The sequence below is a fragment of the Bos grunniens genome, chromosome 17 (genome assembly GCF_055505025.1).
Source record: "Bos grunniens cultivar Pamir isolate PY7600 chromosome 17, Bosgru_T2T1.0, whole genome shotgun sequence".
Classification (NCBI taxonomy): Eukaryota; Metazoa; Chordata; class Mammalia; order Artiodactyla; family Bovidae; genus Bos; species Bos grunniens.
Window position 1 is genome coordinate 27,131,404 of NC_141181.1, and position 14,330 is coordinate 27,145,733.

General features: G+C 36.3%; 2 long non-coding RNA genes across 21 annotated transcripts in view; one reads left to right on the forward strand and one right to left on the reverse strand.

Moving 5' to 3' along the window:
• The window catches only part of LOC147355130 (uncharacterized), a 487,872-nt gene that overhangs the window by 68,090 nt on the left and 405,452 nt on the right, over positions 1-14,330 (reverse strand). The gene's annotated exons all lie outside the window — the stretch shown is intronic.
• Positions 1,382-3,136, forward strand: LOC147355131 (uncharacterized). 2 transcript variants are annotated; one of them, XR_015144257.1, is made up of 2 exons: positions 1,382-1,528; positions 2,792-3,136. It is a non-coding gene; the product is annotated as an uncharacterized LOC147355131 (long non-coding RNA). The 2 variants fall into 2 exon arrangements; XR_015144258.1 differs by lacking the exon at positions 1,382-1,528 and adding an exon at positions 2,609-2,700.

Sequence of the window (14,330 nt, forward strand, 5' to 3'; positions counted from 1 at the left end):
AAAAAAAAAAAACTAATGTGTTTATACATTTGAATTGAGTCTTACTGGCTTTTTTATAATATTTATAAAATATGTATTTATACATAGAAATATATGTTTATATACACATATACATATGCCTATAGTCAAAATATAACATGGATTAAAGTACAGAACTTTATTCAAATTGATTATGAAAGAGAAAAATATCTTGATAATTTAATAAAAATATTTAGTGTCAAGCATGGCATTTGTTTAAAATTACAGCAGATTGACTACATGTTTCTATTAGGAATCCACCAATATGGTTGATATTGCGTTATGAAGAAGTCAACAGCAGGAATAAAAGCAGCATGACTTTTGTGGAATAAAGGAGGAGAAATGAGTCATGTAAGGGAGAGTCGGACATGACTGAGCAACTGAACTGAACTGCAGACAGGGAAGCCCCACTCACCCAGAAATGGAAAGTTCAGCTCAACAGACTAGAATCGATGCACTCTAAACTAAGCAAGTCCAGGTTTCTTTCAGGCAGATGTTAGCCCTGAGATTTTCTGGGGTGAAAAGTATGGTCTCAAGTAGTACATAGAGAACATGTCTAAAAAATTGCTTATCAGAAAAATGCACAGCTATCACTACAGGACACATGTTCACAGGCAGAAGTGCCTGACTCTGGAATTGTTTCCTGAGTTAGATTCCATCTCTTGTGCAGGAGGACACTCAAGTTAGATGATTTTGCAAAGATGAGACAGAAGTCTCAACCGAAGAGTAAATACAAGTTTTACTTTTTAAACAGTCTCCAGTATGCTCTTTTTAAGTGTTGCGGATCCTATGAATTACCATCACTTTGTTTTGTTATTCAAGCATGGCCTGTATGATATGTTGTACTTTTTTTTTTTTTTTGTATTCCTGTATCTCCATTGCCGGAATTATCATTGTCCTGAAGAACATGGAAAATAACTTTACAAAAAGTAGCATAATGAAGCAATCTGTTTGGAAAGAATAAAAACATTCTCAAACCACTCCCAGCTCCTGACTGGTATAAAGAGCATATCATTATGTACACTAGGCCTTGATTTTATTCACAGGAGTTTTGAGGGTGTGCAGGCCTTTTAAAAGTTATTAAAGAGTAGGCAAAGGTTTGCTTGTATCAAATAAAAGTGGGCATGATGCAACCACCTACGAATGCGAGGAAAAGGGAAAATACTCCTGGAGTTCTCACATAGAGCTACACAGAATCAGGCACCTTACTGCTTTATCATGTCCCGCCTATTACATAAGCCTCTTGACTTGAAGATACATTGACCCTAAAATTCTTTAGAGAAAAAAATATATAGATTAGATGTGGAAACTATTTCAACCAAGATGTGGACAGCCATATTGGCAGATGTCTTATTCAATTCCATCTCATTTTTTATCCAACAGGCCAATAATATGGCCAGGGAAGATGGAGACAAAGGAGTTTTGCAAGCAGACTGCTGTAGACCGGGAAGCTCTGTCCAAGCAGGAGAAGTGTTTCAACTAATTAAAGATGAATGATAAGTGTAACATGGTAAGTAACTTAGGTTTTAGTAACCATATTAGACTTAATTTATTGGAAAGATGGGGAATATAATTGACTATTAATCAGCATGTTACTTTCATCATTCTGTTTTCCAACATCATCCCAGTTCAGGACACTAGGAGATTTGAAACAGGAATTCAATTTCAGTTAAATATAAAATGTAAAGGCTTTTTATTTGTACAAAACTTGAAAAATTTCCCATTATACTGCAAATACATGTAAACCAGGTCACTGATTTAGCCCATATGCCATGCCTCATAATAATCAGATTAAATGATGTAAATATTGTCTTGCTCACAGATCCCCAAAAGCACTTCCTAGAAATTGAGTTTAAAGACAGAGTTGTAGTGAAGTCTGGTTCTTACTGTGTTGAACATAGTTAAGCATGTTGTTTTACTGCAGCAATGCTTCTCATAATGGTAGTCTGAATTTCCAGGATGGTCCTAGACTAGACCCCAAAACACAACATAATTTTTTAAAGACTATTATGCATGCCAGTGGTTGCCATGAACAGAGTTTTAGAAATCCTTATTTATCCCTATCCTTAATTCTTCAGTTGAAGAAACAGATAAAATGAAGATTAAATGATTAGCTAAAACTGAACAGATAAATACTTGACAGAGGCAATCCAGGCCTCCTTATGCCACACTATTGACCTTACTAGAATTCTTACACTGACACTCTTCATTTATCATGCTGTGTCAGGAATAAATTGGGATCTATTTTAACTTTTAATAGAATCAACCTTGTCACCTTTCTTTAAATCTTTAATTAGACTTACTACTTGTGTCCCAGTCACATGTTATGTAAAATAATTCTGCTCATCTTTATTATTATAGTAAGTTTGAGGATGAAGTTTTACTCTTCTTAAATTGTAGCTGACATTATAATTCTATAAACCTAAGTTATCTAATAGGTAGTCACATTTATGTTTTTTATTCAAAGAATTTTCCTATTGAGCATCTTACTAGAATTTTATAAGCATACACCTCATTCAGAAACTGGATTAACAAGACTATAGATTCTATTTAGACTTCAATTACTTGAACATCATTATACCTTATTTCAGAGTATCAATTCCTTGATGTCATGAGTAGCAATGAGATAAGAAGCAAACAAATGTTTACAAATTACCTAATCATTGACATTGGTACTTGAAGGTAAGTTACCAAATATTTTTTACTGTTCCACTTCTGTTACATTTGTATCTATATAAATGAGATTAATGTGTATGTATATTGTTTTATACAGAAACCACTTTCAATAAAGGATAAATGAATACTAACACAGCAACCCTTCATGGATCACAGTCTTGTCATGGTGAAGGTGCTTGTGAAACTCAATGAAGCTATGAGCCATGCCAAACAGGACCACCCAAACTGGGTGGATATTTTGAAGAGTTCTGATAAAATATGGTCCCCTGGAGGAGGGAATAGCAAACCACTCCAGTAATCTTGCTGTGAGAACCCCATGAACAGTATGAAAAGGCCAAACGATATGACTCTGGTAGATGAGCTCCCCAGGTCAGAAGGTGTTGAATATGTGTGTTTTATTGCAGTGTGTTTCTGGTGGTGAAAATAAAGTAAAATGAATGAATCTGGTGGTGAAAGTAAAGTTTGATATTGTAAAGGACAATATTGCACAGGAACCTGGAATGTTAGCTCTATGACTCAAGGAAAATTGGAAGTGGTCAAGTAGGAGATGCCAAGAATGAACATTAACATTCTAGGAATCCAAAATGGATCCAACCAAATCCAACCAAAATGGATGGGAGTGGGCAAATTTAATTCAGATAACCACTATATCTACTACTGTATGCAAGAATCCTTTAAGAAAGGGTTAGCCCTCATAGTCAGAAAAAGAGTCTGAAATGCAGTACTTGGGTACAATCTCAAAAACACCAGAAATGATCTCAGTTTGTTTCAAAGGAAAACCATTCAACATCACTATGTCGAGTCTTTGCCCCAATCACTAATCCTAAAGGAAATCAGTCCTGAATATTCTTTGGAAGGACTGATGCTGAATCTGAAGCTCCAATCCTTAGGCCACCTGGTGCGAACAGCCCACTCGTTGGAAAAGACCCCGATGATGGGAAAGACTGAACAGAGGAGAAGGAGCAGCAGAGGATGAGATGGTTAGATAGCATCACCAAATCAATGGACATGAATTTGAGCCAACTCCGGGAGACAGAGAAGCGCAGGAAAGCCTGGCATGCTGCAGTCCATTGGGTTGCAAAGGGTCAGACCCAACTTAATGACTCAACAAGAACAGCAATACAGTACCATCAATATTATTTCACAGAAAGTAAGTTGACTTAAAGTCCTTAACATACCAGTGGTTCTCTAAAATGTCAGAATCATAGACTTTGAATTGCAAGTGTGATAAATAAATTTTGTAATAAATAAAAGGCTATAAAAAGGCATAGTGATTACTTTTTGAACAGTTAATCCCTCATTTATTTAAGTATGTATTTACTAAGTACCTATTATGTGCTATACTAGTTAGATGCTGAAGAAATTATGCTTAAGATGTAATACTTCTCCTTAAGTTATTTATAGATAAGTTGAACCTAAATTCTGTTTTCCTAGGAATTTATATATTTACTGCTTTTTAAAAATCTAATTTATTCAGCAGATGCCTTATAATCTCAAATGTACCATCATATGATTACCCTATTTGTAAATTACTGAAAAAAACCCTTATATATAGAAATATTGGAAGAAATTCAAGTGTCTAAATTAGATCTTTTTTAAAAAGTAAATTAGATCCTTAGTTTCTTTTATGGGATTTTAAAAATTCTTTTATTTTGAATAGTTCAAATACTAGTCTATCTGCATCAGTTGTGGCAACTTTTTGTAAACCACAGTGTAAGTTGAGTAAATATCTGATTATCTATCACCAGAATCAATCTCACACCACAGAAGTCAGTAAATTAATTTCATCCAGCTGTGTTAAATCCTGTTTGGAGAAAACAGTGTAACGAGGATTATGACAACCTATTATAAATTGACTGTAAATAAACACCAATCTCCTCTTGAGGGAAGACATGATATTCGCACCTACAAATGATTATTTGATGATGCTCTGTCTCTGTTTCCTTGTTTTTAGGTAAAAACGGGGTATGGATAGCTGTCGTTTTGTGGATGTAGAATGTATTTTAAGGAAATCTACTGAGGAAATGCTGAAGCTCCAATACTTTGGCCACCGGATGCATAGAGCTGAGTCATAGGAAAATACCCTGATGCTGGGAAAGATTGAGGGCAGGAGGAGAAGGAGGCAACAGAGGATGAGATGGTTGGATGACATCACTGACACAATGGACATGAGTTTGAACAAACCCCAGGAGATAGTGAAGGACTGGGAAGCCTGGCGTGTTACAGTCCATGGAGTTGCTAAGAGTTGTACACGACTTAGCAACTGTACAACAACTATTAAAAAAAAAATACTCCTCTGAAAACAGCAAAAACAAATTCCCAAGATGTAACTCTGAGTAAATGTTAAGTTCTATAAGGAAGAAGAATAGGAATAGATCCAGTAAAAGTAAGAAAAGTTTGCTTACAACTCTAAAGAAATGAATATTCTCACTTGTCTAAGACATAATTCCTTAACTATGCCTGGTTGGAGTCTATATTTGAAAAACAAGAGAGGCTTTTAATAATTCAGTTTAAAACATCCAAATCACATGAAGTCTTGAGACATACAAAGGTATTAAAATCACATTTTTTGCTTCACTCCCTAGCCCTTGGTAATCACCATTCTACTCTCTGTTTTTACAAATTCAACTTTTTTGGATTCTACATATAAGTGATATTATACAGTATTTGTCTTTGACATATCTCACTTAGCATCAATACCTTCTGTGTCCATTCATGTTGTCTGGAATGCAAGGATTTCTTTTGTTCTCACAGTTGAGTGATATCCCATTATGTAGGATACATATATACATGTGCACATTGCTTGTGTGCTGTGCTTAGTCCCTCAGTTGTGTCCAACTCTTTGCGAGACTGTAGCTCACCAGGCTTCTCTGTCCATGGTTAATCTCCAGGTAAGGATACTGGTGTCGGTTGTTATGCTGTCCTCCAGGGGATCTTCCCAACCCAGGAATTGAACCCAGGTCTCCCACATTGCAGGTGGATTCTGTACCTCCTGAGCCACCAGGGAAGCCCATATGTATATTCATCTATTTATCTAACTATTTAATATTCATTCATTCATTTACTGATGAACACTGGGCACAGGTTGTTCATATATTTTGTGGCTATTGTGTATTATGCTGCAATAAGGAGCCTGTAGGCTGCTGTCCACGGGGTCGTGAAGAGTTGGACATGACTGAGAGACTTCACTTTCGCTTTTCACTTTCATGCATTGGAGACGGAAATGGCAACCCACTCCAGTGTTCTTGCCTGGAGAATCCCAGGGACGGTGGAGCCTGGTGGGCTGCCGTCTATGTTGCACAGAGTCAGACAAGACTGAAGTGACTTGGCAGCAGCAAACATGATCAGTATATAATAAATACTGATTTTTTACAGTTTAAAAAAATCAGATTTTGCTAACTTATTATGTTTTTGCATTTTACAAATACATAAGAGAAATATAGATAAAGAGCAATGGAGTCTATTTCTCCACAGAAATAGAAAGGATGCAAATTTTTGCCCTTGAACTTATATGTACAATAAACTATAAAATAATTGGTTTCTCATTGCTAATGAGTAGTAGTACTACTAATACTTACTGTAAGTAATCTGAATATTTTCTCCATACATTTAAGATGAAAAGCTCCTATCACATTTTGGAATGTGAGAAAAAGCTACAAAGACTTCCTAATCTTTCTCCATACAGACTTCCTAATCTTTCTCCATACATACAACTCCTCTTTACCATGCCTCAGGAAGCATATATCTGATAGCATATGCTCATTAAATATTTGATGTTTTGAAAAGAGTAACTGAGCATTTGAGGTTCTTTTGGGGGAAACTGAGATAATAAAATGGATATAGATGACTCTATAGTTACCCTGCTAATTCTGGCAAAAATAAGCGGATGAGACTAGTTCATTTCCAAACCATCCTACAATGCTAATTTTATGACCTTTTTTTTTTTTTCTTTATTCAGGGGTAAAAAACAATAACAAAATATGTAAATACATTTATCAAAGAGAGCTGGGGTGTGTCACATCTTGCAGTTAAATTAAGGTGGAGCAGCAGTAAAGAATCCTCTTCCCAAAAAAGAGACACAGGAAATGTGGGTTTGGTCTCTGAGTCACGGAGATCCCCTGACATAGGAAATGGCAACCCATTCTGGTATTCTTGCCTGGGAAACCCCATGGACAGAGAAGTCTGGTGGGCTAAAGTCCATCCATAGGGTCACAAAGAGTTGGACATGTCTCAGTATGTATATATGCATAGGTAGATAATTACATAAATATTATGATTCAAAATGAAATTTTTATGGTTAGCTTCAAATACATTTTTGTTAGCTTATCAATAAATATCATAAAGAATGTGCCATCTAGAAGCCAAAGTAGTTTACTTCCCTTTTGAAATTAATTTTCTTTTCTTTTTAATGATATTACTAGGATTTTCAAAAATTTATCAGTAAATTTCTACTTAAAGATCCAAAACTAAGTCTCAAAAACAAAAGCTATACCTATGCTGGAAAAGATTGAAGGCAGGAGAAGGGGGATGACAGAGGATGAGATGGTTGGATGGCATCACTGACTCAATGGACTTGAGTTTGAGTAAGCTCCAGGAGTCGGTGATGGACAGGGAAGCCTGGTGTGCTGCAGTCCATGGGGTCACAAAGAGTCGGAGATGACTGAGTGACTGAACTGAACTGATTGAGTTATATTAGAACTAATACAGATAGCCACAGTCAGATTTATGAACATATAAACAGTAGTATCAGATGTAATTAATAGATAATAATTATGTATAAATTTGTAATTTTAAGTGACTAGATAACATAAAATTAAAAGTTTTCTTGGGGCTTTCCTGGTAACTCAGTGGTAGAGCATCTTCTTGCCAGTAAGGGAGACATAGGTTCAATCCCTCTTCTCAGAGGACCCCACAGGCCATGGAGCAACTAAGCCCACACACCACAACAATTGAACCTGTGCTCTAGAGTTCAGGAACCACAAGTACTGAGCCCAAGTGCCACAACTACTGAACCTTGTACACCCTAGAGCCCATGCTCTGCAACAAGAGAAGCCCACACACTGCAACAAAGAGTAACCCTGGCTTGCCACTATTAGAGAAAAGCATGTGCAGCAAGGAAGACTCAGCACAGCCATAAGTAAATATTTTTAATTTTTTTCAAAAAAGTGAAACTATCTCTTATTAATGATTCATAAGATAATTATTAATTTTATTTATTATATCTATTAGAATATCTAGATGTAGATATATCCCCAAGATGGTCAATTTTTTGTTAACATGACAGGTATTTTGATAAGTTAATATGTAGGTCAGTAAACTTTGAATAAAGCAGACTGCCCTCCATAATATGACCTCATCCAATCAACTGAAGGCTTGAATAGAAAAGAAAAAAATTATTTGCCTCCCTGAGCAGAGCCAGAAGTAATTCTCCAACAGAATGACATCAGGCTTCATCTACATCATCAACTCTCCTGAGTTTCCAGCCTTCTGGCCCCCACTGTTGATTTTGGACTTGCCAGCCAACACAATTGTGTAGCCCAATTCCTTATAATAAATAGTGATCCTCACTCTCTGGATAAATCTGACTATGGTCCTGGTGATTCTGTCTCTCTGGATAACTCTTACTAACACAAACCCCAAAATCAATTTGACTGAAATTATTTGTCTTTATATAGCCATCATTTCTGACCTTATAGTACCAATAAAATGATTGCAACATGAAAAAAAATCAATCACAATGCCATAAAGTGAAATGTCTAGATAAATTTCTTTGATCAAAATTTTATTTCTTATCATATGGATACTATCATAAAAAAAAACCCTGACCTTCAGAATAAAGCAGGTCACATTATTTCTACATAGGAAAGAATTTTGTGCCACACTAAGCTTGTTTTTATTTTGTTCTGAATTTGATTTTAAGAAATTTTAGTTACAACATTTATTAGTCAGGATATAATAGGGTACACTGTGTTAATAAACAACTCTAAAGCTCAGCGGTTTATGAAGACAATTTATTTCTATCCCATGTTAAATGCCCATTGCAAAATGAATGCATCTCTATTCTAAGTTATAGTCACTCTAGGTCTAGGCTGAAGAAACAGAATCTCTGTAGAAGTGAAGCTTAGCAGTGAGTTGGCTTTTAAAGCCTTAAGAGTGACACATATCACCTCCACATAAATACCAGCAGCTAAAGAGATTTATATGATCTGTCCTGATTTCAAACTCCAAGGATGCATAATTCTCTTTGTGGGTACATCATCACAAATCACAATGACTAAGTCTGAGATAATTGGGCAAGAATGAAAGTATAATCTTTCTGCAGACCAAATCCTGCAAATTACACTGCCAATGTTGGCACTGATAACATATATTTGGTGTCAACATAGTAGATAAAACGACACATGTTGTCAACAGACAGAGGTAACAGAAAGTGATATTTTGGTTCACTATAAAAATATTTGTAAACAAGAACTATAACAACAAAACAACTGCCCGATATAAGTGTGAGTATTCGAGGTTATAATTAACATCTTGTCTCTAAAATATTCAAATATAAACAGACAACTGCCTCTCAAGCAATGTTACATTGAAGTCTGCTTCAATGTAACACTGAATCAGTAATCTCTGATTCTCATATGATGACACCCATTGGTATTTCTCATTTGAAATAATTATTTGTTCTTGAACGGTTTGGAAATAAAATTGAGATGGAGGACTTGAAAACATGAATAAGTAGGAATAAAAAGGAAATAAATAGAGAAATCTGGATTTAGAAATAAAACTATTCTTATTAGTACAACTTTATTTCTCACAAAGACAGTGATGTAGAGTAAAAGAAGAATCATCATTTGTTTAAAAGAACAAAATTTGGATATTAATAGTAGTAAAAACTTTTTGTTTAAAAAAACAAAATAAAATCAACAAATACTATTTACTTAAATTAAGTTTTCTTTTACAATGAAACAGCATTGTGATTTCATTTTTTAAGTGGCAGTTAATGAAATTTTGTGAAATTCAGTTTTTTGTTAGCAATTATAGTTTCTTTGTGTGTGTGGGAAAATCTCTTTTCTGGTAGCTAAACTTCATGGGAAATACATGGGGAAACAGTGTCAGACTTTATTTTTTTGGGCTCCAAAATCACTGCAGATGGTGATTGCAGCCATGAAATTAAAAGACACTTACTCCTTGGAAGGAAAGTTATGACCAACCTAGATAGCATATTCAAAAGCAGAGACCTTACTTTGCCAACAAAGGTCCATCTAGTCAAGGCTATGGTTTTTCCAGTGGTCATGTATGGATGTAAGAGTTGGACTGTGAAGAGAGCTGAGCGCCAAAGAATTGATGCCTTTGAACTGGGGTGTTGGAAAAGACTCTTGAGAGTCCCCTGGACTGCAAGGAGTTCCAAACAGTCCATTCTAAAGGAGATCAGTCCTGGGTGTTCATTGGAAGGACTGATGCTAAAGCTGAAACTCCAATACTTTGGCTACCTGATGCAAAGAGTTGACTCATTGGAAAAGACCCTGATGCTTGGAGGGATTGGGGGCAGGAGGAGAAGGGGACAACAGAGGATGAGATGGCTGGATGGCATCACCCACTCAATGGACATGAGTTTGAGTGAACTCTGGGAGTTGGTGATGGACAGAGAGGCCTGGCATGCTGCAATTCATGGTGTCGCAAAGAGTCGGACACAACTGAGTAACTGAACTGAACTGAACCTTATTGATGTACTATCATTGAAAATCATCTTACATGAAACAATGAGACACTTGGGAAAATGTGTATGTTTTTACATGATACAGATTTGAATTAAAATCTTAACTCAGAATAGGAGTAGGTGATTATGGTTGCCTTCTCTGGATCTCAATTCCTTGTATAAAATAGTGATAACAATAATATTTCAATTAAATTAGCATGAACAGACCAATCAGAAGCATTGACATTGAAACTGCAATCAAAAAAAGTCTTCCAACAAACAAAAGCCCAGGGTCAGATTGCCTCACAGGTGAATTCTGCATAAGTTTAGGGAAGAGCTAACATCTTTCCTCCTCAAACTCTTCTAGAAAATTTCAGAGGAAGGAAAACTCCCAAACTCATTCTATGAGGCCACCATCACCCTGATATGAAAACCAGACAAAGATACCACAAAAAAATAAAACTACAGGCCAATATCACTGATGAACATAGATGCAAAAATCCTCAACAGAATTCTAGCAAACAGAATCCAACAACACACTAAAAGGATCGTATATCATGATCAAGTGGGATTTACCCCAGGGATGCAAAAATTCTTAAACATACACAAATCAATCAATGTGATACACCACGTCAACACACTGAAAGATAAAAATCATATGATCACCTCAATAGATGCAGAAAAAGCTTCCTACAAAATTCAACACACATTTATGATAAAAACACTCCAGAAAGTAAGCATAGAAGGAACCTGAAGTGAAGTGAAAGTGAAAGTCATTCAGTCGTGTCCTACTCTTTGTGACCCCATGGACTTTATAGTCCATGGAATTCTCTAGGCCAGAATACTGGAGTGGGTAGCCTTTCCCTTTGCCAGGGGATTTTCCCAACCCAGGGATAGAAACCAGGTCTCCAGCATTGCAGGTGGATTCTTTACCAGATGAGCCACAAGAGAAGCCCAAGAATTCTGGAGTGGCTAGCTTATCCCTTCTCCCGTGGATTTTCCCAACCCAGGAATCGAACCAGGGTCCTGCATTGCAGGCAGATTCTTTACAAACTGAGCTAGTTGGGTAATCCCTACCTCAGCATAATAAAGGCCATATACAACAAATCCACAGTAAACATTATTCTCAACGGTGAAAAACTAAGCATTTCCTCTAAGATCAGGAAAAAGATAAGAGTGCCTACTCTCAATATTAGTATCCAATATGGTTTTGGGAATCCTAGCCACAGCAATCAGAGAAGAAAAAGAAATAAAAGGAATCCAAATTGGAAAAGAGAAGGAAAACTCTCACTATTTGCAGATGACATGATGTTATACATCAAAAACCCTGAAGATCCCATCAGAAAATTACTAATCAATGAAAATCATAAAGTTGCAGGATATAAAATTAACACAGAGAAATCTCTTGCGTTCCTATACACTAACACTGAAAAATCAGAAAGAGAAGTTAAGGAAACAATCCCATTCACCATTGCAACAAAAAGAATAAAATATGTAGGGATGCTGCTGCTGCTGCTGCTAAGTTGCTTCAGTCGTGTCCGACTGTGCAATCCCGTAGATGGCAGCCCACCAGGCTCCTGTCCCTGGGATTCTCCAGGCAAGAACACTGGAGTGGGTTGCCATTTCCTTCTCCAATGCATGAAAGTGAAAAGTGAAAGTGAAGTTGCTCAGTCGTGCCCAACTCTTAGCGACCCCATGGACTGCAGCCTACCAGGCTCCTCCATCCTCTACCTAAAGAAACAAAGGACATGTTTGCAGAAAACTCTAAGTCACTGATGAATGAAATTAAAGATGACACAAACAGAAAGAAATATTGTGTTCTTGGATTGGAAACATCAATATTGTGAAAATGACTATACTACCAAAAGTAATCTACAGATTCAAAATAATCCCTATCAAACTACCAATGGTATTTTTCACAACTAAAATTAAAAAAGAAAATTCACAATTTGTATGGAAACATGAAAGACCCCAAATAAGCAAAGCAATCTTGAGAAAGGAAAATGGAGCTGGAGGAATCAACCTTCCTGACTTCAGACTATACTGCAAAACTACTGTCATTAAAACAGTATGGTACTGGCACAAAAACAGAAACATAGACCAATAGAACAAGATAGAATGCCCAGAGAAAAACCCACACACCTACGGGCACCTTATTTTTGACAAGAGAGGCAACAATATACAATGGAGAAAAGCTAGCCTCTGAAATAAGTGGTGCTGGGAAAACTGGATAGCTACATGTCAAAGAATGAAACTAGAACACTTTGTAACACCATACACAAAAATAAAATAAAAATGGATTAAAGATTTAAGTATAAGGCCAGAATTTTTAAATTCTTAGATGAAAATATAGGCAGGACACTCTTTGGCATATATCACAGCAAGATTCTCTTTGATCTACCTCTAGAGTAATGGAAATAAAAATGGAACTAAATACACAGGACTTAATTAAATCTAAAGCTTTCTTATAGCAAACAAAACAATAAACAAGATTAAAAAACAACCCTCAGAATGAGAGAAAATGAGTGCAAATGAAACTGTCAAAAGATTAATCTCCAAAATATACAAGCATATTACGCAGCTCAATACCAGAAAAACAACCCAATCAAAAAATGGGCAGAAGACCTAAACAGATGTTTCTCCAAAGACCGAAACAGATCTGTTTCTCCAAACAGATTGTTTCTCCAAAGAGATGTATGCCAAAGCAGGCATACAGATGGCCAACAAAACACATGAAAAGATGCTCAACACCATCATTACTAGAGAAATGCAAATCAAAAGTACAATGAGGTATCATCTCACACCAGTCAGAAGGCCCATCATTAAAACATTTACAAACAATAAATGCTGAAGAGGATGTGGAAAAAACGGAACCCTCTTGCACTGTTGGTGGGAATGTAAATTGATACAACCACTATGCAGAACAGTATGGAGATTCTTTCAAAAACTAGAACTAGAATTACCATATGACCCAGAAATCCCACTATTGGGCATATACCCTGAGAAAACCATAAATGAAAGAGACACATGTACCCTAGTGTTCATTGTAGCACTTTTTACAATAGCTAAGACAAGGAAGCAGCCTAGATGTCCATCTACATATGAATGGATACAGAATTCTGTTACGCATATACAATGGAAGGTTACTCAGCTTTAAAAAAGAACACATTTGAATCAGTCTTAATGAGGTGGATGAACCTAGAGCCTATTGTATAAAGTAAGTTAGAAAGGAAAGACAAATGGAAAAAAAAAGAATGGGAAATACTAGAGATCTCTTCAAGAAAATTAGAGATACCAAGGGAACATTTCATGCAAAGATGGCCTCGATAAAGGACAGAAATGGACCTAACAGAAGCAGAAGATATTAAGAAGAGATGGCAAGAATACACAGAAGAACTGTACAAAAAAAGATCTTCACGACCCAGATAATCACAATGGTGTGATCACTGACCTAGAGCCAGACATCCTAGAATGTGAAGTCAAGTGGGCCTTAGAAAGCATCACTATGAACAAAGTTACTGGAGGTGATGGAATTCCAGTTGAGCTATTTCAAATCCTGAAAGATGATGCTGTGAAAGTGCTGCACTCAATATGCCAGCAAATTTGGAAAACTCAGCAGTGGCCACAGGACTGGAAAAGGTCACTTTTCATTCTAATCCCAAAGAAAGGCAATGCCAAAGAATGCTCAAACTACCACACAATTGCACTCATCTCACACGCTAGTAAAGTTAAAATTCTCCAAGCCAGGCTTCAGCAATACATGAACCATGAACTTTCTGATGTTCAAACTGGATTTAGAAAAGGCAGAGGAACCAGAGATCAAATTGCCAACATCAGCTGGATCTTCGAAAAAGCAAGAGAGTTCCAGAAAAACATCTATTTCTGCTTTATTGACTATGCCAAAGCCTTTGACCATGTGGATCACAATAAACTGTGGAAAATT